The 26,169-nt window shown below is 39.4% G+C and overlaps 1 protein-coding gene and 1 long non-coding RNA gene across 5 annotated transcripts in view; one reads left to right on the top strand and one right to left on the bottom strand.

The window, feature by feature from the left end:
• The window catches only part of LOC129726999 (probable 3',5'-cyclic phosphodiesterase pde-5), a 109,282-nt gene that overhangs the window by 58,441 nt on the left and 24,672 nt on the right, over nt 1-26,169 (bottom strand). The window contains exon 1 of one of the 4 annotated variants that reach the window (XM_055684342.1): nt 3,357-3,569. The exons of the other annotated variants lie outside the window; for them this stretch is intronic. The gene's annotated coding sequence lies outside the window, so the exon portion shown is untranslated. Of the gene's footprint in view, nt 1-3,356; nt 3,570-26,169 lie in introns of those variants that run through there. 4 annotated transcript variants of the gene reach the window in all.
• Nucleotides 5,319-5,991, top strand: LOC129727003 (uncharacterized). The gene is made up of 2 exons (XR_008728455.1): nt 5,319-5,626; nt 5,688-5,991. It is a non-coding gene; the product is annotated as an uncharacterized LOC129727003 (long non-coding RNA).

Raw genomic sequence — 26,169 nt, 5'->3', positions numbered from 1 at the left:
CAGGAAATCTTACACAACACTCACACCGCTAACAGTAGATCGGAAGAGGGTAGTTGTTGAATATGATGTTAGTTTTACTCATCAACTTCGTAAAAAAATTAGGAAATTTGGGATGGATATTATCTACAGTAGTAGAAATAACCAACTTAAAACAAGATGGGGTTCTACTAAAGACACTATTGACAAGTTACACAGGGCAGGGCAAAAGAAATTTAGACATCTGGTTAAAGAACTCATAAAGGCTAAAAAAGACTCGGAAAAGGGAATAATTCTTCATTTCAGATCCAAAATAGCCAAACATGTTTTTCATGAAGATCACCCTATGACTACCGAAAATATTGGTCTAGTTCGATCCGTAACATCCCCTTGGAAATTAGATGTCGCAGAAAGTTTGGAAATTTTCAAACAAAACCCAGCTACCCTCTAAACAGAGATCAAGGTAATCACTTCTCATGGCTTTTCAAATGTCTACCTAAAATCCCCCGACAAGGCATGGATCACCGCACGATCCTCTACGTAACTCAAGTTGTTTACGTCCATCGACTTAGAATTTGTTCCATTCCTTTACCTACTTAGCGATAAAATTTAAAGGGTTCGCTATTTCCTCAGCAGTCCATCTAAGCACTCAAGAAGGCACTATGTAAGCGTTGAAATGCGCATTTTTGGCCAGGACCGATCCAACAAAAAAAATCTCGTTTCGGGTATGAGACAGAATCATGGCGTCTTCGATAAAGTTAATTGCGACCCCATCCCCGTAAAAAGGGGAGGATCATATGAAGTTGTTTATTGTTATTGTATCTATAAGTATCTCTTAAACTCTCGATATTACATTAGGGGTCTTCACATCGAGCTCGTATACGAATACCCAGCCGTAAACTGTGTATCTTCCATTACTCGTTAATGGAGGTGAGTATTTTTACGGTTGGGTATTTGTTTACGAGCTCGACATGAATATCCATATTGAACAGATTTCAAATAAGCCAATCTAACGTCGTGATAAACCTATTTTAGTACTGTTGGGGAATTGGGGAAAAATCGACTTGCTGATGACATTTTACGTGGATCAGACACTAACCAATCGATTTCTGAGACTTTTTTACTCAATATAAGATATAATTTGACAACTACTTTTAGATATTAGCGCATTACCATTAATGCCCATACATACTCGATTTTATTTCGCTTTGTGAAATACTCTCAAACCATGCCAAAACCGTTTTCGTAGAACCGTTTTAACCTCAGTTTTTGTCCGATTTAAGATCGTTTTTTTTTTAAATATGGCTTATATGTGGACAAACTCTTAGAATTTGGATATTTGGCTTACAAACAAAATGGCGTCGAAAAAAACATCGAAATTTCCGATTCCTCAAAAATTTAAGATGGCGCTACCGTTGACGTGAACTCGGTGGAATTTTTTTTGCATCAAAATACATGAAAAAATCATATATAGAACCCAAGGCAGAAAGAAAAGCAAATTTTTGTTGCACTGTGTAATCAGAGATTTAATGGACCATAAAGCTCAGTTCATGCCCCTGAAACACATATTTGTGATTGTGGAAAATTGGAACCAACAATATTCGAAGCCGAGATTACTGCTATAATTGAATGTATAGTGAGTATCGAGCGAAGCCATAGTAAAGCAAAGCCTTGGTACTTCATTCTGAATCGAACCTCGCCCTTCTGCTTGCTATACACAGACTTCGCGGCCAACTGTTAGTTACAGGATAATTGCAGGGCTAGCGCTAAAATCCTACTGACACTAACAGTCTATCCAGAGCCTGGCTTGTTAGACCAGCATCGTTCCTCGAAGCTTTCGAGCGAGAATATAGGACCTACAATTTTTAAGTGTCAGATAGTGGCCTTTTATGCAGACCTATGTATTGGAACTGGCCATAAGTGTGGAGCTCTCAAAGTACTTGGCATGAGCCAGCAAACTCGTTCCGGGACGTCCGAAGTGTTCGACGAGTAAACTGTATATCCACCGGCGCGGACACAACTGTACTTGACGTCGGATGTGTCATCATCTCGAACACTTATCGCATCTCTCGCGAAAACGGTTGCGGATAGGTATCTGGGTATGGAGACAATCTGGCTGCGGTGGCAAAATAGAAAATACTCAAAATTCGCGGTAATTTCGCGGCAACTATGTTTACACAAAATATTAAATAAAGTAAAATTTTTCGTGAAAATAAGAAACAACTGTTTAATTTATTTCAACATACGGTAATTTAACCGTACGATTCATGATTTCTTTGCATCACTGACTATAAGTACATACTGTGTCAAATTGTGTTCAGTTATATTTTGGTGTCGATAGGCACGTACTTTTGGCTCACGCTGCCTTTCGTATTTACCGAGTTTCCAGGAATTGAGAAATATTATTTGCCAACCGGAAAAAGCTCAGGAAAACGTCCGCGATCCGAATACCTTCAAAAATTATAATACCGTATCGATCTCACTGTCAGATATTTTAAAATTGCTTACTAGACCTACTAGACTTAGGTCATTTAGCAACTTCGATTTTGGCTGCACACTCTGGAATTCTATCAATCGCCAAAATATTTGCTCGAAGGGGATCTAGCAACCGAAGTCAGTTCCAGGTTGACAAAATCGCGTTGTAAGAGAGCAGAAGTACTGTTTCATTTTATTGGTTGCGTAGGAAAAGTTGCCCTCGAAGTGCCCATTATTCTTCAGCTTTGTCCGTGTCGCTGGTTTTCAGAAAATTCGCAGGTTTCGAATCGAAATGTTTCAAGATTGACATAGAATGCTGCTATTTAGCATTACTTTCGCGGCATTTCGCGGCATTTCGCGGGTTTTTGTATATTTCGCGGCCGACGCAGGATTTCGCGGCTTCCGCGAAATCGCGATTTACCACTGTCCCTAGTTATAAGGTCTACCAAATGTGTTTCCAAACTAGTTAGTGAGTGCAGTATAACATTCAGGGAGTTTTTCTACCGCAATAAAGTTATGCTACTTGGATACCCGGTTACTGTAGAATCGAGAGAAATGAACATGCTGGCGGCCTAGTAAGACAATGATCTGTTCAGTATTTTTTTGGTTCCGAAACGTTTTGAGTACTTCCACATTCGTCATCAAAGGCGAACTGAGTACTAGAGATGGTCGGGTATGGGAAATTTGTTACCCGTACCCGACTCATCGAGAATTTTCAAACCCGTACCCGACCCGAACCCGAAGTCGGGTTTGTTTGAAATACCCGTACCCGACCCGAACCCGAAAAATTTTGTTTCAAATACCCGTACCCGACCCGTACCCGAAAGAAAAATACCCCCAAATTACCGGTATCCGACCCGTCCTGGATTTTCATTTTATTTAATTTTTTTTAAATACCTGATTACCTCGCACGTTTTATGCACTGATTGTCATATGTGGCTTCTCGAGATGACGGCCGGAGTTGGGCTAGACCCGAGTGTTCATGTGAACGAATGTTAATGAACCAGCCAGAGTTCCAGGCGATGTATTGGTGCTCCCAGAATCCAGCGTAGCATCTGTCACTGAGAACGTCCGCTCGTCTAATGTTGAAAAATTTGATCATTTTTATCACGCAGCAAAATATCTATTCATAACTGTGTATGGAGTTCCGCTGTTTCCTCATATTAAAATTGATCAGGGATTTCAATTATTTATTTTGTATGATTCATATAAACTGCTGAAAATTTTTATTTTGTTAATTCACCCTACTAGCACAACACGGAGAATGGTGAAAAATGCATGTCTGGTAGAGTTTGAATTAAGCGACCTGGGAGGGAAAATAAAAAAATAAAATATTATCGAAACAGATGACACGCACACTCGTCGTTTTTTGATAGCGTGTAAAAATTTTCCTGCTGTAATCCGAGTATGACTCGACCATCACGAATACTAAATATGCAAATTTGTATGCAAAACACAGATTTGTCGAGTCAGTTTCTTCAGATTTTTGAGTTTATTTATATTTACGTAGACTTGCGCAGTGTTGCAATAATTTTACAATTTCATACCTCACTATTTTGTGAAACAAAAATCAAGACTCAACCGTGATGAAGTGTATACTGCCCTTCCAAGCATAGTTGTCCCAGCGTGCATAAGATTTGTGTAGAACATGGGACTACTATGATTGGAACGGCAGTATAGTTCCAAACTGTTACCAAACGACTTCTTTTTGATACCCGAGTAATAATTACGTAGGAGGTCTGCGGAAAAGAGTTTATTTGCAAACATTGCTTACACGTTTAAACAACATAAATGCTTTAAAAAAACCGACAAACTTTCAAAACTCGTAGCTTACCTAAGGACAGAAATATTATGTAAAATATTTTTAATTTCATTGCTTGTGTGGATGTTATTTTTTTATTTTTAATTGTTTATTTATTTCGTCAGGCAAATGTAGACTACATAAATATTTCATTACAGTTATTATTTATAGTGTTTACAATGTTCTTGTTACGAGCTAAATATTTCTAGTGTATTTCAGACAGTTTTAAATTTGTTTTTTTTTTGACATTGTTATGCCAATGGTTTTACAATGTAGATTATACTGACACATCATTCGATTCATGGGACCATTTTTTGCATAATTAGTTCTGAAATTTTTTCTGATAACAGTTTTCTCGTTCTAAGATGCAGTGAAGGTGTATTAAAGTTGAGTTGTGATAGTAATACAGATGAGCAGTCTTCCGCAAAACATGCCCACATGTGCACGCCGTGAAAAATCCTACGTTTTTGTTGAACGAGCGCGCGATTTCCATCGTAGTTCACCGTTCCTACTAACATGCCCAAATATAAGATACACATAAACATGTTGAGATGACATGCGTTCTGAACACGATGTTCGAAAATTTGTGCACATAGGTTTTAAAATTTGTAAAACAGAACGGTGCCTGTCGGTGCTAAATTGGCAGGTGCTTTTTTTTCGTTGCATCGTACGTCTCGCCTGGTATGAAGCCATCGGTCTGTAAGAAAATCACAGTGTACTATGTCTTCACTGTTTTGGCACACGTGATACGTTAGCATGTGGCTGAAGATTCTGTTCCAGTTGCATAGACAAAAACCGCCAAAAATATCCTTTGCGTTGAAGACAAAGAACGATGGAAGGTGATTTTGAGATGATCGGCGTGCGACCAGACCGAACCAAGCGCCATTTTTTCAACCCATTCCCGGCGGGTGATGCCATATGGTATTACCTGACATTCAAACTTTGATTTGAGTTTAACAATTATGCTTGAAAATTTGCACGAAGAAACTATTCGGTATGGTTAGAGAAAGGATTGATCTGAAATGAAAATAAAATTTGTAACGGCCTAAAGGTGCAATGATAAAATCATTGACTATCCAAATTACTGCGGCTCGCTTGAGAACGTCGTAATAAAACATAGGTAGTACCATGATGTATAGATACATGGTGTAACGGTATGTCAAAAGACATAGTCAGCCATGTTGAAAAATCAGTTGACATGGCAGAGGTTTGTTTATTAAAAAAATTAAGATTTCAGTTGCGGTGGATGAAGTAGTGAAGACGTGAATTTGCCTAGGATGTTTGTTGGATAATATTACGATAACGATAATCATTCAATGAAATCCACCAATTAAGACTCGTTTTCTTAATTCACGAGGCTTAGAGTTTGACCAGGTAAGGTAACTGTGAATTTTTAAATTTATAGTTTTATAGTTATATGTATTTCATTTTTCAGATTACTTTAATACCCGGTAAAATATTTCAAAGATGAGAGAATCTTTGCGCAGTCTACCTACTGATACTACTTTCCCGCAGAATTAGGAACATGCAATGAGAGACATTTATGTTCACTTTCCAGAAAGTATCACAAGTTTTACAAATTCCCAGAGCAAATTGAATTTAATTTTTATATTCAACGTACTCAATGTGAACGTGTTCTACCCTTTACAAAAAAAACCTGCAACAATGTTACAAGCGGATTATGTTTTGAGTGCTTGTTAGAATTTTTGTTTATAAATTGTCTCTTTGAAATTGATCAATTTGGCTTTTATATTTGAATAATATCACACTTTATATAAAAATATATTAAAACACATAGTTTAGGAAACGAATGTCAGCAATCTGTTTTTCAAAAAAAGTTTCACTTTTCATTTTACTCCCAAGCACTTAGATTCGTTCGAGAAATATTAACTTTACATCATATTCCAGAGCACTTATTCACTACCTAATTACTAAAACGACCTGCTAGACCATTTCTTACTAGCAGTACTATTACTACTATCTCGATGTGTGCCGTTGATTCTTGAAGACTGCAGACTCGTCGTTTGGTTCCTCCCGTTTGGTTACTTGGGTCAGATGAACTTCATACCGGACGTACTGGTTGTTGGTATGTAAAGACTACAAACTCGTCATCCAGCTCATCGAGGTTGGATATGGCGATATATTGGGTGAGTTGAATGTCGGATGTGTTTTTGCTACGTCAAACGGGTACTGTTGGTATGTGATGGCGATCCGATACTGTACGAAAATACGGCATCTAAAAGAAGAACAATAGATTGTTTTTCTAATAAAAATACTTTCGGTAATTTATACGATAAAAAGTACTTTTGTACGATGAATAATTCGCAACGTACTTACGTTTCATATCCTCAAACTTCGGTAAATAACACTTTTCGCAGCGAATATTCTATTCACTTGAAGAGAGAGCGAATACGAATGGACTGTTGTTTTCCGAAAAGTAACTAGCTGTCACTTAGCGACGTTTCGTCTCCATTCCTCCAACGAAAAAATCTACCTCACCGCCCGCCTACTTTTTGTTCAAACCGTTGCACCATGTTCTACTCATCATGGGTAGTACTACGAATCATGATGTTCTTCGCATCATGGTACCTACCTACAAATGATTCGAAATGTAACGCCGCTTGCACAGCCAAAACTTAGAACCCAGCACACTAGATTGTTACTCGCTCAGAAGAAAACATTGGCTAGAACAATGTTCACAAATTTGTGCAAACATACAGCGCGGGAAATGTATGTTTGTATCCAAACATGAGAATCAGAGGCACAGCGAAAACGTGTTTTTCCCGCACACTTTGTTCGACGTGCAACAACGAAGACTGCAGATGAGTCTATACGATTTGAAATAATGTCATTGACGAAGAATAGCATTGTAAATTCGCGGCGTTGTTTAAGTGTTTGCAGATTAATGAACATGCAACGTGCTTCATACGATGGCAGAGGAAATGCGGTCCAATACAAGTTGCGAAGCGCGTAAAGAAGGAATTGTTTTTGGACTGATCCATATGAGATTACAATATTCTACAATAGGTCTAACATATGTAATATACAATAGTTTGATAGTGTACGGGTCTTGAAAATTGTGGCTGAACCGCTTAGCAAAGTCCAGCATACTATTTGCTTTACTTATGATGGAGTTATAGTATCAGAATAAGTATTTTTCGAATAAGTCCACGGTCAAGAAAAAAATGCAATCATTCTTCTATAGAAATCAATGATACCGTTACCGATGCGACTTCGTGCTGCTTCGTATCCGTTTTTCTCTCCCAGACCAAGACTATGCTAAAACACCTACACGCAAAACTTTTCCTTATTACTTTAGAAGCAATAGCGCCAAATTGTCTTTTAGGTAACAAACCTATTACTTAAAAGGCAATAAAATTCTTCCCCAGTCAAGTAACAACACATACTGTCATATATTTAGCACGTGTTACGGGAGTACGACTATCTAATAATGGTCGTTTCAACTACATGCAAGATTTTTTCTGTCGAAAACTGCTCCCTTTCCATCTCAAGTAAAAAAATCACACACCGTCGCACATACGGAGTAGAGAAAGAATATGACAAAAGCTGCCAAGCAGCATTTTCCCCGTCATAGAGTATGCAAACGTTGATGATTTTAAAGACTTGAAATGCGTCTTTAAGTGACATCACGATCTGTAAACTGCGTTAGAGAAAAACAAAAACATTCGCTTTCTTGCAAACTATCCAGAACACATACTCATTGGTTCATGGAAACTCATTCGCACCTGTTTGAAAATACAATACTCGTGCCGAAACGAAAGTGTTTCTAATTAGACATTTGAGGTTGACGGGTGAGATTCACATTATGTGTGGGTGAAGGGGACAAAAATTAATCTGATCGTTGTATCAATACAAATGCAGCGAGTGAAGTCTTGCTAACACATGCATTGCGGTGCTTGGCTGTTTGTTCTCCTGCAGAAACACATACAAGTGTATGCCCGTCATAATTTTTGTTACTTTTCGGTTATTACTATTTGTGTATAATGCGCAGTCATAAGACACAATAAGTAATAAAAAATTGCCCTAAAGTAATAAAATGTTCCCCGTTTGCGTTGGGTGTAGGCTAGAAAAGTTAATAATTAAATTCTCATAATGCACGAAAATCGAATTACCCGTACCCGACCAGTTGAGAACTTCTCAAACCCGTACCCGACCCGAACCCGAAGCCTTGGTTTTTAAATTACCCGTACCCGACCCGAACCCGAAAAATATTTTTTGGCGTTACCCGAAACCCGACCCGAACCGGGTCGGGTACGGGTATCGGGTAAAAATACCCGTACCCGACCATCTCTACTGAGTACATGGAGAAAATGAAAATAGCTTCCTAATGGCAACATGCGCAGGGTTGCTAACAAACTCAACAGTTTACATATCAAAACTTTGCGGTTATCAAAAAGTTACTTCATTCTGTGCCGAACACGCATCAGTACTGGACGTGTTTGGTGATCGGTCCGATAGAGTATAAAACAAAAGACGTGTGAACAAGTGTTGGCATTGTTTGCCTGGTCGAGTGAAATAAATCCGGGTTCAAGGTCGTGCCTTTGTGCAACTGTTTCGCATCGTGACTGCCAGCTGGTGCGTAAGCCGATTTGGCTGCTGGCTGGATTGTGCTACAGCAGTGGACGAGACACAAACGAGGAAAAAGAAGAAGCCATCAGTGTCAGCGAGTTGTATCGCTGTGTGGAGTGATCTCACACCTGGCTCGCTGCTGGTGGCTGTTTGGTGCTGCTGTATTGGTGCTGCTGGCTGTAACGGCTGCTACTTCGAACGATCGGACAACCAACCTTACTGGAAGGGAGAAATAAAAAGGTACGTGTTCTTGTCAGCACTAGTGCGCTAGACTTAGCGCGATGGATGTAGATCCCTCGCCTCCCGCGCCACCATCCCCGAGCCCCTCTGACCCTGACCCTTCTGTTACCCCCTCCCCTGTTCATTCTTCAGTCCCCCCTCGCCCCAGGCTTTACCCAGACGGAGCCCAGGGCAGCTATACTGTTTATTTTCGGCCAAAGGCAGGACCGAAATCAAAAAAGTTGAACCTCTTGCAGATTTCTAAAGACCTGACGAAGGAGTACAAGGGCGTGACCGAAATTTCCAAGGTCCGGCCTAACAAGCTCCGTGTCGTGGTCGGTAACCTGAAAGAGGCCAACGATATAGCTTGCTCTGAGCTCTTCACACGCGAGTATCGCGTTTACATACCCGCACGAGACGTGGAGATCGACGGTGTCATAACCGATTCGAGTCTGTCCGTCGAGTGTATACTGCAAAGTGCCAAAGGGTGCTTTAAGAACAAAACGTGTCCCGAAGTAAAGGTGCTCGACTGCAAGCAATTGCGGTCAGCATCGATCATCGGTGGTAAAACAGTATACACCCCGTCAGACTCGTTTCGAGTTACGTTCGCCGGGTCAGCGCTACCAAGCCACGTCTCGATCCACCGGGTTCGTCTCCCTGTGCGATTATATGTGCCTCGCGTCATGAACTGCCTGAATTGTAAGCAGTTAGGCCACACCGCCGCCTACTGCTGCAATAAGGCACGTTGTGGCAAGTGTGGGGAGAATCATGCGGATGATTCCTGCAGTAAAAATGCTGAAAAATGCATTCACTGTGGGGAGAGTCAGCATGAGCTCTCGACATGTGCGGTGTACATGCAGCGCAGGGATAAAATAAAGAGGTCTCTCAAAGAGCGTTCGAAGCGTTCTTACGCTGAGATGCTGAAGAAGACCGTTACCACTTCTCCCATTACATCAAACCCTTATGATCTGTTGTCCTCTGATGAAACCGATTCTGACGATTCACCAGCGGGAACATCTTACGCCAATCCTGGGGAGTCTAGAAAGAGGAAAAATATTTCCTCTCCTAAACTTCCCAGAAAAGGTCCTAAGATTTCTCAAAGTGAAATGAAAGTTACAAGCAAACCAAACAGTGCTGCGGAAAAACCGAAGCAAATTCCTCCTGGGCTTGCAAATTTAAAGTCCCAGAAGGAGTTCCCAGCACTGCCAGGAACATCTAAAACCCCAGTTGCTCCTTTTGCACTCCCAGTTGATGAAACAAACTCTGGATTAGTGAAATTTTCTGACATTGTGGACTGGATTTTTGAAACTTTCAATGTACCCGATCCAATTAAAATTTTTCTTACAGCATTCCTCCCAACAGTTAGATCATTTTTGAAGCAGTTGACTGCCCAATGGCCTCTCCTTGCAGCGATTGTATCCTTCGATGCCTAATTCAACTGCGTATATGAAGGATTCTATCTCTGTCTTACAGTGGAATTGTAGAAGTATTTTACCAAAAATTGATTCGTTTAAAGTTTTGATAAATAAAAACAAATGCGATGCCTATTCCCTTTGTGAAACTTGGCTTACTTCAAATATTGATCTCAACTTCCATGATTTTAATATTATTCGCCTTGATCGAGACACCCCATATGGAGGAGTACTTTTAGGGATTAAAAAGTGCTATTCTTTCTATCGTATTAACCTCCCCTCGATTCCAGGCATCGAAGTTGTCGCATGTCAAATGACAATACAAGGTAAAGAGCTTTGTATTGCCTCAATATATATTCCCCCCAGAGCACAGGTTGGGCAACGGCTGCTCTTTGATCTAATAGAACTTCTTCCCTCGCCACGTTTGATTTTGGGAGACTTCAACTCTCATGGCGTGGCTTGGGGTTCCCCATACAATGATAACCGCTCCTCTTTAATCTATAACCTTTGCGATGACTTCGACATGACTATTTTAAACAACGGTGAAATGACACGTATCCCGAAACCTCCAGCGCGCCCAAGCGCTTTGGATCTATCCTTATGTTCGACGTCGCTACGGTTGGATTGCACATGGAAGGTAATCCTTGATCCTCACGGTAGCGACCATCTGCCTATTCTTATTTCAATTACTAACGGGTCAACTCGCATGCGACCAATTGACATTCCGTATGACCTCACACGAAATGTCGATTGGAAGTTATACGAGGAAATGATTTCAAAAGCGGTCGAGTCGATTCAACATCATTCACCACTTGAAGAATACAACCTCCTCGCGGGCTTGATTCTCGACGCCGCGTTGCAAGCCCAAACGAAGAAATGTCCCGGCGTAACGATCAAAGAACGGCCTCCCACTCCGTGGTGGGACCAAGAGTGCTCCGATGTCTACACGCAAAGATCCGACGCGTTTAAGGCCCACCAGACGGGAGGCATACCTGGCGACTATATACGGTATTCGGAGCTTGATACCAAGCTTAAAAGCTTGGCTAAAGCAAAGAAACGTGGATATTGGCGTCGGTTCGTGAACGAGACGTCGAGGGAGACATCGATGAGCACTCTTTGGAACACAGCCCGAAGAATGCGGAATCGCGTAACGGTCAACGAAAGCGAGGAGTCTTCAAGTAGGTGGATATTTGATTTTGCCAGGAAAGTATGTCCGGACTCTGTTCCTGAGCAAAATATTGTTCGCGATGCGTCTCCGGGCCACGACGCGATAGAATCACCTTTTACGATGGCAGAATTTTCAGTTGCCCTCCTGTCCTGTAACAATAACGCGCCTGGATTAGATAGAATCAAATTCAACTTGTTGAAGAATCTACCCGGCAATGCCAAGAGGCGCTTGTTGAACTTGTTCAATAAGTTCCTGGAGCAAAACATTGTACCGCAGGATTGGAGGCAAGTGAAGGTGATCGCCATCCAAAAACCAGGGAAACCAGCTTCTAATCACAACTCTTATAGGCCGATTGCAATGCTATCCTGTATCCGGAAATTGATGGAAAAAATGATACTCCGTCGTTTAGACCACTGGGTCGAATCAAATGGTCTACTATCAGAAACTCAATTTGGCTTCCGCCGTGCCAAAGGGACGAATGATTGTCTTGCGTTGCTTTCAACAGATATTCAGCTGGCGTATGCTCGTAAAGAACAAATGGCGTCTGCGTTCTTGGACATTAAGGGGGCTTTTGATTCCGTTTCTATTGACATTCTTTCGGGTAAACTTCACCGACAAGGATTTTCTCCAATTTTGAACAATTTTTTGCACAATTTGCTGTCCGAAAAGCACATGCATTTTACGCATGGCGATTTGGCAACTTTTCGCATTAGCTACATGGGTCTTCCCCAGGGCTCATGTTTAAGCCCCCTTCTTTACAACTTTTATGTAAATGACATCGACGAATGTCTGGCAAATTCATGCACGATAAGACAACTTGCAGACGACAGTGTAATCTCTGTTACAGGAGCCAAAGCTGCCGATTTGCAAGGACCATTGCAAGATACCTTGGACAATTTGTCTGCTTGGGCTTTACAGCTAGGTATCGAATTCTCTCCGGAGAAGACTGAGATAGTAGTTTTTTCTAGGAAGCATGAACCTGCTCAGCTTCAAACACAATTAATGGGTAAAACGATTTCTCAGGTTTTGGTACACAAATATCTTGGTGTCTGGCTCGACTCTAAAGGCACCTGGGGTTGTCACGTGAGGTATCTGATGAAAAAATGTCAACAAAGAGTGAATTTTTTTCGTACAATAACCGGACAATGGTGGGGAGCCCATCCAGGAGACCTTATAAGGCTTTACCAAACAACGATATTGTCTGTTATTGAATACGGGTGTTTCTGCTTCCGCTCCGCAGCAAACACACATTTGATCAAACTGGAGCGAATACAATATCGTTGTTTGCGTATCGCCTTAGGTTGCATGCAGTCGACCCATACGATGAGTTTGGAGGTCTTAGCTGGAGTACTACCATTGAAAAACCGCTTCTGGAGCCTGTCTTCTCGTATTCTAATCAAATGTGAGGTCTTGAACCGTCCCGTGATTGAAAATTTTGAAAGGTTAATCGAACTTAATTCTCAAACCCGTTTTATGACATTGTATTTCAATCACATGTCCCAAAATATTAACCCTTCTTCGAATATTCCAAATCGTGTCGACTTATCAAATACTTCTGATTCTACTGTGTTTTTCGATACATCCATGATAGAAGAAACTCGTGGAATCCCGGATCATTTACGCGTGCAGCAGATCCCTAAAATTTTTTCCAATAAATATCGAAACATCAACTGCGACAATATGTACTACACTGACGGATCACTTCTTGATGGGTCCACTGGCTTCGGTATCTTCAATAACAATTCAACCGTCTCCCATAAGCTCGATAATCCTGCTTCTGTTTACGTCGCAGAATTAGCTGCAATTCAGTACACCCTAGGGATTATCGAAAAAATGCCCACGGACCATTATTTCATCTTTACGGACAGTCTCAGTTCCATTGAGGCTCTCCGATCGATGAAAGATGTTAAGCACTCTCCGTATTTCCTGGGGAAAATACGGGAACATCTGAGTGCTTTATCCGAAAAATCTACTCAGATTACCTTAGCGTGGGTCCCTTCTCACTGCTCGATACCGGGTAATGAGAAAGCGGACTCTTTGGCTAAGGTGGACGCAACAAACGGTGATATTTATGAAAGACCAATTGCCTTTAATGAATTTTTCGCACTTGTACGTCAGAATACGATCATCAGTTGGCAAAATGCTTGGACCAGAGGGGAATTGGGAAGGTGGTTACATTCCATAATCCCCAAAGTATCGACGAACCCGTGGTTCAAGGGGTTGGATGTAGGTCGGGATTTCATTTGCGTGATGTCCCGGCTTATGTCCAATCACTATAGATTTGACGCGCTCCTCCGTCGTGTTGGGCTCGGGGAAAGTGGTATCTGTGCCTGTGGTGAAGGTTATCACGACATAGAGCATGTGGTTTGGTCATGCCCTGTACACCGTGACGCCAGGTCTAAATTAATAGCTTCCCTGCAGGCCGAGGGTAGACAGCCGGCTGTTCCTGTTCGTGATGTCTTGGCGAGCCGTGACCTATCCTACATGTCCCTTATATACGTTTTCCTGAAATCCATCCACGCCCCAGTCTAGTCCCGTTCCCCTCCGTCTACACCCAACAAAACGACAAGAACACGTTTGAACCTTAAGCACAAAACCAGCAACCAGACCCCGCACAATAGAACCAGGACCCAAGGACTACGAGCCTCTGTCCCAACTCACGACATCGTGGCTCAGCAGAACGAATCCATACATGCCATTCGACGATTATCAGACGACCATTGAACAACAAAACACTGATTGGAAATCCCATGCTAGTTTTAAGTTAGACTTAATTTCAGCTCGTAGTCGGCAGCGAGGATAAAAAATTTGCTTTAGTTTTTAAGTCATCAGATATAATTGGCGCCGTTAAACATTAAATTGTATTTGTGCCGTGTCAAATAAATGTTATGTGAAGAAAAAAAAAAAAAGTTACTTATTTTAACTCATAGTGAACTTACTATCACAGAACTCATCACTGAATACTATCCTAATCTTTATCGTTTGAAGAAAATCGGCTCAGTCTTAACCGACACTTCCAACGCTGATCCTATGAGTTCTGCTTATTTGCTCCACTTTTGCGAAACTTGGGTTCATCAAGGTTCAATTTCTTCGAAAGTTACTTCTCAACTTTATATCTGGTCACTGATTTTAACAACCAAGTAATACCGAATTAGTAATAGTATTGACGCATAAACTATTTCCTAGTTTTGTGCACTTGAAAATACGAAGACTACCATTTGTGTGGGGTGCCTACAACGTGGTCTCCATATTTTGACAACAAACTGCTCCAGATTACGGTATACCGTATAACTTGTATTGGTGTACAGTTGAGTCTCTCTATAACGACTTCTTTTATAATGACAAAATTCTCTTTTGCGACATTTTAAATTGCCCTTTCTGTTTTACATACATAAAAATTCTTCGTTTTATTGCGACATTTCTCTATACGTATCAATGTATATATATATAAGCCGTTGAGAGCCCCTAAACCACGTGGTCATATTTTGATCACTTTTTATACCCCCCGTAACCCCCCTCCCCCTGCTCTTTCCTGGTTTTGGTCTTCTGGCCAACACCCCCCCCCCCCCTCCCTTGTGACTTTAACCACGTGGTCTTTTCATTTCTCAAGTGCCAAAAATTCGCTTGAATTTTTTACATTTTTATTATTAAACTTTCAGTACATTCTATATTTCTAAAATGCAAAAGCTTCATTCTTGAATAGGTAGAAACAATAAATTATGAGTCAGGAAAAAAGACCACGTGGTCATTTCGTTGATGAATTCTGATTTTCTGTGGTCTAAATTTAAATATACAGTGGTGGAAAAAATAATAGGTGTGAACATTGCTTATAAAGTGATCTGCATTTTAACCTATCATGTATAAGGCATATTTGAACGAAATATCTGTGTGAGAGGCAGGGATGTCATGTAGAAAACCTCATGTAGTTTTCGACGAGTTTTCTACGTAGAATACCTCTGGTAGAATACCTAACCAAAAACGAGTATTCTACGAAAATCTACAAAGAGATATTTGTGGTGAATTACATGAAGAACAAGCGAAATTTAAATTTGAAAATATTATTTGTTTTCAATTGTGATTATTATTTTGTGTGAATTGAGAACGAATTTGACATTTAAAATCGTTGCTTTTAATCTTCATCGATTGAATTTGTTTCTGATGTGTTTCATAAGTTTTCGGATTAGAAATACCTCCCGCTTGCAAAATATATTCTAGGACTTTCTAGCCAGTACAAACAACAAACTAAGGTATGTTTAATTTTATCTTCGATACTTTATATAAATTTGTAAATCAAATAAAGTAGCAATTCAGAACCCAAAAAATGAGTAATTACTTAACTCAAAACTTAGTAATACTGTACCCAAAAAGTGAGTAACAATCACTCAGTTTTTAAAACGCCTTGTTTCTCAATTATGCGTATTTACGGAGTTACTCAATTTATAAGTTGTCTCACTTTTTACGAAAATGCGTCAAGTCTTACTTATTTAAGAGTTATTTTTCCCGAGGGCGTAAAGAATTATTCCTGCAACCGTTTAAAGTTGCATGGAATTTTTGGTGGGCTTTTTTTATATATGCCGGGGGAACCATGAACCATTGAGTTGTTTTACGAAAATGCGTTAAGTCTTACTTATTTAAGAGTTATTTTTCCCGAGGGCGTAAAGAATTATTCCTGCAACCGTTTAAGGTTCATGGAATTTTTGGTGGGCTTTTTTTTATATATGCCGGGGGAACCATGAACCATTGAGATGTTGGGTACGCTCTAAATATATGAGATTTGACAGCGATAGCATAGTTCTGTAGAAATCAGGCCTTAAGGCTAGATTACACTCTTTGATCAAGCGTCAAATATTTATCACTTTTTGACAGATAAAAATTTGGTCAAGGATAATTGTTTGTCACTCTTCAATTTTTACATGTGGCAAACACGGGCAAACAACAATCATGACGTCAAATAAGTTTGACCATTATGTCAGAAGGTCAAATATTTGACCATTGGTCAAAGAGTGTACTACAGGCTTTAGATGCGCCTTTGCTGTTGCACTGATTTTGTATGTGACGTATATTATGCGATTTTACTTTCATTAGCATTTTTGGATGGCAACAAATATGTTGTTGAACCGTGAATTACGATTGAAATTATTGAGTGAAAACTTTATTTGCTTGTTTGAGTTTCTTTATCATTGGTTGTTTCGCCATAATCACAAAATAGTCCGGAAAAACACTTTTTTCGTGTTTCTTTTTTTTTGTTATGATAATTCTCCCGTTACTAAAATACCCTTATCAGCGCAGCGAATGGCATTTTATGACTCATACTGTGAATTTTCGAATGTTTGAGAGTTTTCTACTTGCAAGAGGTTTTCTACGGTAGAAAACGTAGAATGCAGTTTTCTACGTAGATTACTTACGAGTCCCGAAAAATCGCGTAGAATACCATTCCTGGCTGAGAGGCAATAAATAGGAAAATGCTATCTGTCAAAAATTCAGTACGACTTGAACTGCCTTGCAGAATGGTTGCACTTTACCAACAGCTCGAGGCTTGTCTTTGATTACCGAGAGATATTAAAAAGTTTCCGCTTTCAACAGGTTATCAGGTTGAACCTGAAAAAAATCCAGCTGAAGCATCAAGTTATCGTCCAATTAGTTTACTCTCTTCTATAAGCAAACTTTTTAAAAGAATGATTTTTAATAGAGTGATGACCAAGCTTAGGAGAATGACTGGAGAGCGACACTATACTGACGACTTTTCTCTCTTTTCACTCTAACAGCCTCATGCATGAGCTGTTCATGAGAGCTCACATACAGCTACAGCTTACACAAGGCAAAGAAACTGTCTTGTGTTGCGTACGACAGCGCATTCTTGCGCATGTATTTTGTTCTTTCGGACATGACAGCCTAGTTTGTTCAGTGTGACAGTCTGCTGATCGGCTGCGGCTGTCATCGACTCGCATTTTTTCGTTTCTCCTTTTTCACAGGCCGGTGGCATATTGAATACAAAGCAAACCGTTTCCATTGTTGATGTTATTCCCCACGTAAGAAAAACCTAAATTAATCCACCTAGCGGTCAGACCCAGTCTTTCTCATTCAATTTTTTATTTGTAAAAATAGATTTACATGAACGCTTCAATCCAATACATGTATATTCACTCTTTAGGTTCTAAAATATTGATGTTGTAATCTTTACATATAAAAATGCAGTCAAGTCTGTCTGTCTGTCTGATCCATATAGGCCCGAAAACTACCGAACCGATCGACGTGAAAATTTGTATGTAGGGGTTTTTGGTGCCGATAAAGGTTCCTATGATAGTTTGAGACCCCTCCCTCTTCTGGAAGGGAGGGGTCCCATACAAATGAAACATAAATTTCTGCACAACTCAAGAACAAACCAAGCAAATGAAACCGAATTTGGCATGTGGATGTTTTAAGGGGTAACTAATATATCCATAATAGTTGGATTAAACACAAATTTGTGCTTATCTCGAGAACTAATCAACCAAATGGAACAAAATTTGGCAGGTAAATGTTTTTAGTGGTAACAAATATGTACATAATGGTTTGAAACCCGACTCCCTCTTCTATAAGGGAGGGATCCCATGAAAATGAAACACAAATTTCGCACAGCTCAAGAACCAATCAAGAAAATACAACCAAATTTGGTATGTGAATGTTTTTAGAGGTAACAAATATGTCCATAATGGTTTGACGCCCCTCCCTCTTCTGGAAGTACATGTTTCTTCACAAATTTTTGCCCATCTCGCGAACTAATCAACTAAATAGAACCATCTTGGCAGGTGAATGTTTTTGGTGGTAACAAATATGTTCCATAATCGACCTCAGACAACATTTTGGATTGTAAGATACGACTTCCGGTTTCTGGAAAACAGCCGAAAATGGCCGATTTCTACCCAATATAATAATATCCGGATCTAGAATAATACACAGGAGCTACAGATAGCATTTTAAATTCCAAGATAGCATTTTAAATTCCACGATGGCGACTTCCGGTTTCTGAAAACAGCAGAAAATGACCAAATACCACCCAATATGAGTTTTTCTTTAACTAGTATGCCGTTCAAAATCCAGAAATTGTCTCCAAATGCCATTATGAAATCCAAAATGGCGACTTCCGGTGTCGGAAAAACAGCAGCAAATGACCAAATACCACCCAATATGGGTATTTCCGGAACCGTAATGATGCACTGGAGCCACAAATCGACTTCAGACAACATTTTGAATTGTAAGATGGCAACTTCCGGTTTCTGGAAAACAGCCTGAAATGGACGATTCCCATTAAATATTAGTATTTCTGGAACCAGAAAGATGCACAGAAGTTAAAAATTGATCACAGACACAATCTTGAATTTTAAGATGGTGACTTCTGGTGTCTGGCAAACAGCCGGAAATGATCAAATACCATTCAATATGAATGTTTTCGGAACCAGAATTACGCCCAGATGACAGAAATTGATTTCACAGGCAATTTTAAAGTCCAAAATGACGACTTTCGGCTTCTGAAAAACAGTCCAAAGTGACCAAATATCACCCAATATGAGTTTTTCTTTAACCAGTATCCTAAATACCATTTTGAAATCCAAGATGGCGACTACCGGTTTGTGAAAAACAGCCTAAAATAAACAAATACTATCCAATATGAGTATCTCTGGAACCAGAATGATGCAAGGAGCTAACAATTGACCTCAGGCATCATTTTGAATTGCTAAATGGCAACTTATAGGCAACAGTCGGAAATGACCGAATAATACTCAATATGGATATTTCCGTAAACGTGATGATGCATAGAAACCAAACATTGACCCTGGACACTATTTTGAATTTGAAGACGATTACTTTTAGTTTCTGGAAAACAACCAAAAATACCTCCCAATATGGGTATTTCCGGTTTCAGATTGATGCCAGAAAGTCTGCTGATAATGACAGAATACCACCCAATATGAATATATTCAGAATTAAGGCGATGTACAGAAGCCAAAAGACGAGGATGTTGTCATTTCGGTAAAACCAATCATTTCAAACGATTTGTTATTTGACTTTGATCATATCCTATGGCCGATTCGTCGTGCATTTGCAGACTTCAAACAAACCGCAAGGAATCAATGAACTTGGAACGTTCAAATAGTACGACACCACATTTAAATTATGTTGAGGTCACATATATCGATCAAGGCAGGTATAGTTTTAAATAGTCTTTGAATTTCTCTTCTTTCCATAACTTTTGAGCCACATATCTAATTGTTATGAAGTTTGTTATTTGTAAGTTTGAGAGATGACTCGTTCGTATGACACTAGTTATGTTCAAATAAGTCATGTAATCTTTGAGATAATAGACTTTCGTTGTTTTATTAACAATTTAATACATAACGGTTGCTTAAGTTCGATTTTAATCAAATGAAATGGGAACGTGTAGGGCAGCCAAACTTTGAAACCACGTGTTTAATCATAATTCATCAGTTAACCCTTAACTAGCCCGCTCATCTGATGATAATATTAATCAAATCGGTTGTGTAGTTTCTGAGATAATGAATTTTCGTGATTTTCACAAGTCGGCACATTACAAATGAAGTTACAGTTCGATTACAGTAAAATTCAAAAGAGTCTTCTGAGGCAGCTAGACCATTTATTTGACACTAGTTTTGTGGAAATCGGGTCGGCCGTCTCTGAGAAAAGTGAGTGAGTCCAAGTAGTCTTCGGAATATGTTCCTTTGCATAGCTGGATTTCACATTTTTAAACATAACAGGCAAAGTAATAGTCCGACTGCAAAACAAATCAATAGGGTCTTATGGGGCAATTAGACCTTCCATTTGACACTGATTTTATGAAAATCGGTACAGCCATCTCTGAGAAACATGAGTGAGATTAAACAATCTTCAGAACACGTTTCTTTTCATAACTTTCGAACCACAAGTTCAATCTTTATGAAATTAAAAACTTGAGGGTTTTCTAGGTAGCTCGTTCTTTTGAGACCAATTTTGTTCAAATCGGTTGTGTAGTTTCTGAGATATTGATGTTTCATGATTTTCACATTTTTAAACATAACCTCTAAACTAAAAATCCGATTACAATGAAATTCAATAGAATCTTATGGGGCAACAACACCTTTCATTTGCAATTAATTTCATGGAAATCGGTCCAGCCATCTCTGAGAAAAGTGAGTGAGAATAAAAATCTGCACATACACACACACACACACACACACACACACACACACACATACACACACACATACAGAAAATGCCTAGCTCTTCGAGCTGAGTCGAGTGATATATGCCATTCGGCCCTTTGGAGCACTTTTATATTTTCGGTTTTGCAAGTGATTGCTATACCTTTCTAGGAGAAAGGCAAAAACGTGCTTCGCACTATCTCTCTTTCATTCTTTCATCGGCCTTACTGTCGTGTATCATAATCACCTGACATCCCGCTCGGATTCGTGCTGAAGGATGTCGGAAGATTATAGGCTGTCATTTACGACAGCTTGGAAATACCAACAGACATAAGGAGATGAAAACTAACAGCCCGTATGGTATTTGTGCTGTCGTCAGTTGCTGTCGGACTGTTCACCGAACGTGTGGGGAACAGTGAAAGCTGTGCAATACAATGAGAGCCGGATCAGTTAAAAATTTGCTGTCATTGTCTTGCAGTCATTTTCATAACACTGGTGATAACACATATTAATGAAAATTCAATTTTTGCAAATGAGCAGTTTGGATTTCGCCATGGGCATTCGACTACTCATTAGTTACTTAGAGTAACTAATATGATTCGTACTAAAAAATCTGAAGGTTGGCAGTGTTTGGCATAAAGGTTTGATAGCTAAAATGTCCAATTTCCGTTTTCCTCTTTACATCACAAAAATGATTCAAAGTTACTTGACTGACCGCACTCTTCAGGCCAACTATTTGAATAGAAAATCTGATAGATTGCCTGATTGTATCTTGGGCCGAGTCTTATATGATATTTTTACTTCTGATCTTCCTGATTTACCACCAGGATGTGAGAAATCTCTGTTTTGTGACGATACAAGTATTTCCGTAAAAGGAAAAAGCCTTCGTGTCATATGCAGTAGGCTGCAAAAAAGTCTAGATATATTTTCTTCATATTTGCAGAAATGGAAGATTTCTTCTAATGCATCAAAAACACAATTACAGTCAAACCTGTTTTTGTGCGACTCTTTTTTGTGCGAAATTTATTTTGTGCGACTTTTTTTATGCGATTATTTTTTTTTGTGCGAATTTTTTTTGTGCAGCATATGAAAAAGGACCACTTCCGACAACATTTTCAGCCATTTAGTTTTTCCGATTTTTGGAAGGAATTCCAACGCATTACAGAAGTGTTGCGTCCAAAAATTATAATTTGAGCCAGTTTTACGTAGGAAAAGTCACGAATTGCTTGCCTACGAAGGAAAGCGGTTGAAAGGATTAGCATGCTTAAAAAAGTTTCGTTTATTAATCCGATGTTTTAAAATTGTTCTCATAGGTATTCTAAATCAGAATCAACAACTTTCGAGTTATTTTTAACTGTCCCTAATCCACCTATCCTAACTTAACTGTCCCTATCCACCGCATAAAAAAAGTTTTTTTTCAATGATGCTGTGGAAATATTGTTTTGTAGCTGCACGTGAAGTTTCAAATGATTTTTTTATGCGTTTTTTAGTGCGGTTCGTATCCCTCGCACAAAAACAGGTTTGACTGTAATTATTTTATCCTCATAAACCGAGAGTTTCTTTTCTGTTGTTAAGATGAACGGTGCAATCTTAAAATGGTCTGCCGAAGTAAAATATTTAGGGCTAATTTATGATGAAAATCTTACCTTCAAGGAGCACATTGAGAATATCCAAACAAAGTGCAATAAATATATAAAATGTTTGTATCCTCTTATCAACAGAAATTCTAGACTTTGTCTCAAGAATAAACTGTTAATTTACAAACAAATATTAAGACCAGCAATGTTATATGCAGTCCCCATCTGGACAAGTTGTTGTACAACCAGAAAGAAGATGCTTCAAAGGATTCAGAATAAACTTCTGAAAATGATATTGAAGAGTCACCGTTTGTGGCAGAACACACAATATAAATTCTGAATTCATTCACAAAACATCTCCTATTAAAAAAAAATTCATCACAAAACATCTCCTATTAAAAAAAAATCTGTCAAAATTCATGGTATTTTGTCCGTGAGCGGAAAAAACTTTCATTGTCCAATATTTTAAGTGGAAAAAATAAAAAGTGTAAAATAAACTATGCATCGTGACGTGATTATCAATACAGTTCGCTTATTGAAAAATACTGACTTACGGTTTTCTGTGAGTGGAAATAGTAAAACTGTACTTATAAACTAATATTTCATACGTTTGGTTTATAATTTTGCTTTTTATTTACCGGCAAATGGTTGAGGTAAACATTTAAGCCCTGATACAAAACGGCTGATCAAAAACTACAAAATGAAGATGAAACTTAAAAAAATAGTAGAAACCATCGACTGCTCACAGAATATAGTTAAAACATCTGTTAAATGCCAAAGAAATCAGAAACACGAGGGTGGAAAGGAAAACTTGTTAAAGGAATGACCGCCGAGTACTGCAATTCGTAAAAAAGATGCATTCCTCACATCTATAGCCATCGGAACGGAACTTGAATTGAAAGTGATGTCCAAAACCATCTAGAACCGCCTGACTGATTCTAAATACCGTCCTCGTACTACTTGAAAAACTCCTTTCGCATGGGAAAGATTTTGCGAAAAAAGACTACTGTATTTGTAAATATCATCTGGAGGATCTAATACTATTTCTCGCTATTTCTGGGACGTCTAACATAATGTCAGCTATCTGTTCTGGATTGAATTACCTTTGTTTCGTCACTCCATAGCATATTTTTGAAATAGCTAGCTCCATTGTGGTTGAGATTCTCCAGGTGAAGTTTAGCGAATACCAGCATTTTGTATTGCAGAATCTTTCCCATGCAAGAGAAGTTTTTTCTGGTAGTACGAGCACGGAATTTGCGGTTCTTGATGGTTTTAGACGTTACCTTAAATTCAAACTCCGTTTTGATGGAATGCATCTTTCTTGCGAATTTTAGTACTAGGCGGTCATTCCTAGAACTAGTTTTCCTTTCCACCCTCGTGCTTCTGGTTTCTTCTGGCATTTAAATGAATATTTTAACTAGGGTAAGGAACGGCTTAAGCAGTAGCGCCTATTTTAATCAGTCGCAGAAAACAGGCCTCAAACTCCTGCTTTTTGATCAATATCGACAATTTCAATGATGGAAACGAAAACTTTGATTGTCTAGCTGTCTTACGAATATAAAAAATATCGCTAATCACATAGAAATCTGTGAACAAACAGCATTTGAAACAAATCGACCTATATTGCAGCCATTCAGGAGCCACTTCCGATGCTGCAGAAAAACGCCTGCAAAACAGATGGAAACTGCTTAAAATAGGTTCGGGGTAATTGGAATAGTGTTCCTCGATTGGTAACTTTAATTGATTATTGTTAAAGTTTGCTAACTTAGTTTTACAATCTGAAAACAAGTTCTGACAGAGAAAACGATAAAGAACAGATTGATATACTACTGTTTGAATTTCACTCAACACATTTCGAGTATTTCGTCTGAATACACAGGCGGTTCCTAAAGCTGCTTAGAATATGTTCCCTACCCTATATTCTGTGAGCTGGCTATTTTTTTAAAAGTTTCACCTTCATTTTGTAGTTTTTGATCAGCCGCTTTGTATCAGGGCTGAAATGTTTACCGCAACCCTTTACCGGTAAATAAAAAGCAAAACTATGAACCCAACTTGGGGAGCTGCGTAGCCGCAAGGTTACAGAGTCCGCTTTGTCAAGCGAATGGTCGTGGGTTCGAATCTTAGTAGAATCAGGTCATTCGATGTCAAAACTGGACTTTGAAGTATGGGTTCATTCTCAGGCTCCTCATCACTTACCCTTCCTTTACGCTGAAATCTATAACACCTTTGCGTGACTTTCTCTCAACAATACATAAGTCCTTCTTATCAATAAAACTGGCCAGAAGGACGCACTACGAAATTTCTCCAGGGAATTATAATTGGTGATATTTGGCAAGAGGAACGAGCATCGGTATAGTAGAACAGTAAGCGGGTAAAAGGAAGAGTATCACATTACACACAAGCACTGATAAACAATAATAATAAGCAACATTCGTTGTTTTGCTTTCGTCTCGATTAGACGCAAATTGTTTATCTCCGTTTGAGTTCGCAAAATAACAATACACGAGTTATCGTACGGGTGTTTTTTTTGTCGATTAGTTCTTGTGCGATAACAATAGCCTGCAGTATATCGGCAGAAACATCTTCTGCACACTGGTAGGGGCAGGCTACCCCGCCAGTGATCTGATACGCAGCTGATATATCAGCAAGAATAATTCTCCCGCACCGCTGTTACCCCGCTAGCAGCACGGACCACCATACGATCGAGCGAGTGGAAGTCAACTACAAGTGGCATCTACAAGGTCGCGTGTAGGATACGGCCACTGTGTCACAACACGAAGCTGGATCGTCATTGTTTGTTCTGCGGAGATGCTCGATTGATCCTACTATCAGCCGTGAGGTCGTGACTTAGACGTTCGGTGAAGTATTCATTTTAGAATTTTTATCATTATAATTAATATTATTATTATTATTATTATTGTTATTATTATTATAATTATTATTATTATTGTTATTATTATCATTATTATTATTATTATTTTTATTATTAGTATTATTTCTATTGTTATTATTATTAGTATTACTGTCTTTTTTTATTTGATCCATTGTAGTTTGAAATATTGTTTTTAAAATTTAATATCAACTATTTGATCCCCCCCCCCCACACATTCGAATATTTATCGTTTGTGTGCGGTAGAGCGTAACGCTCCCGCAAAATGGACGACATGCAGGTGCAACTTTTTCTGGATGTGGAAACAAATGGGGAAGAAATTGAAATTTCCCCCAGCAGTTCTCCCTTACCTTCCCCTGCACCACCCCCGCTACCTAGCCCCGTACCAAGGGTACCGGAAATACGGGTAAAAGCTTACCCAGATGCCGCTAGCGGTCCCTACGTTGTTTACTTCCGGCCCATAAAAAAACCTTTGAATATAATTCAAATAGGCAAAGACCTGGCAAAACAGTTTTCGGCCGTAACCGAGATTACGAAGGTGAGGCCGAACAAACTGCGAGTTGTCGTGAGTAGCTTGAAGCAAGCAAACGAAATTGCTAGCTACGAGCTCTTTACAAGGGAGTACCACGTGTACATCCCTGCCAAAGACGTGGAGATCGATGGTGTGGTTATCGAAGGAAGCCTCACGGTCGATGACATTTTGCGTCACGGGGTTGGCTGCTTCAAGAACCCCCTGATTCAAGATGTAAAGATACTGGATGTCAAGCAATTGCATTCAGTATCCATCGAAGAAGGGAAGAAGAAATTCCTCCCTTTGGATTCCTTCCGTGTAACATTCGCCGGATCCGCACTGCCGAACTACATCTCTTTGGACAGGGTTCGTCT

The sequence above is a fragment of the Wyeomyia smithii genome, chromosome 3 (assembly GCF_029784165.1).
Source record: "Wyeomyia smithii strain HCP4-BCI-WySm-NY-G18 chromosome 3, ASM2978416v1, whole genome shotgun sequence".
Classification (NCBI taxonomy): Eukaryota; Metazoa; Arthropoda; class Insecta; order Diptera; family Culicidae; genus Wyeomyia; species Wyeomyia smithii.
This window is presented reverse-complemented; position numbering and strand designations above follow the sequence as displayed.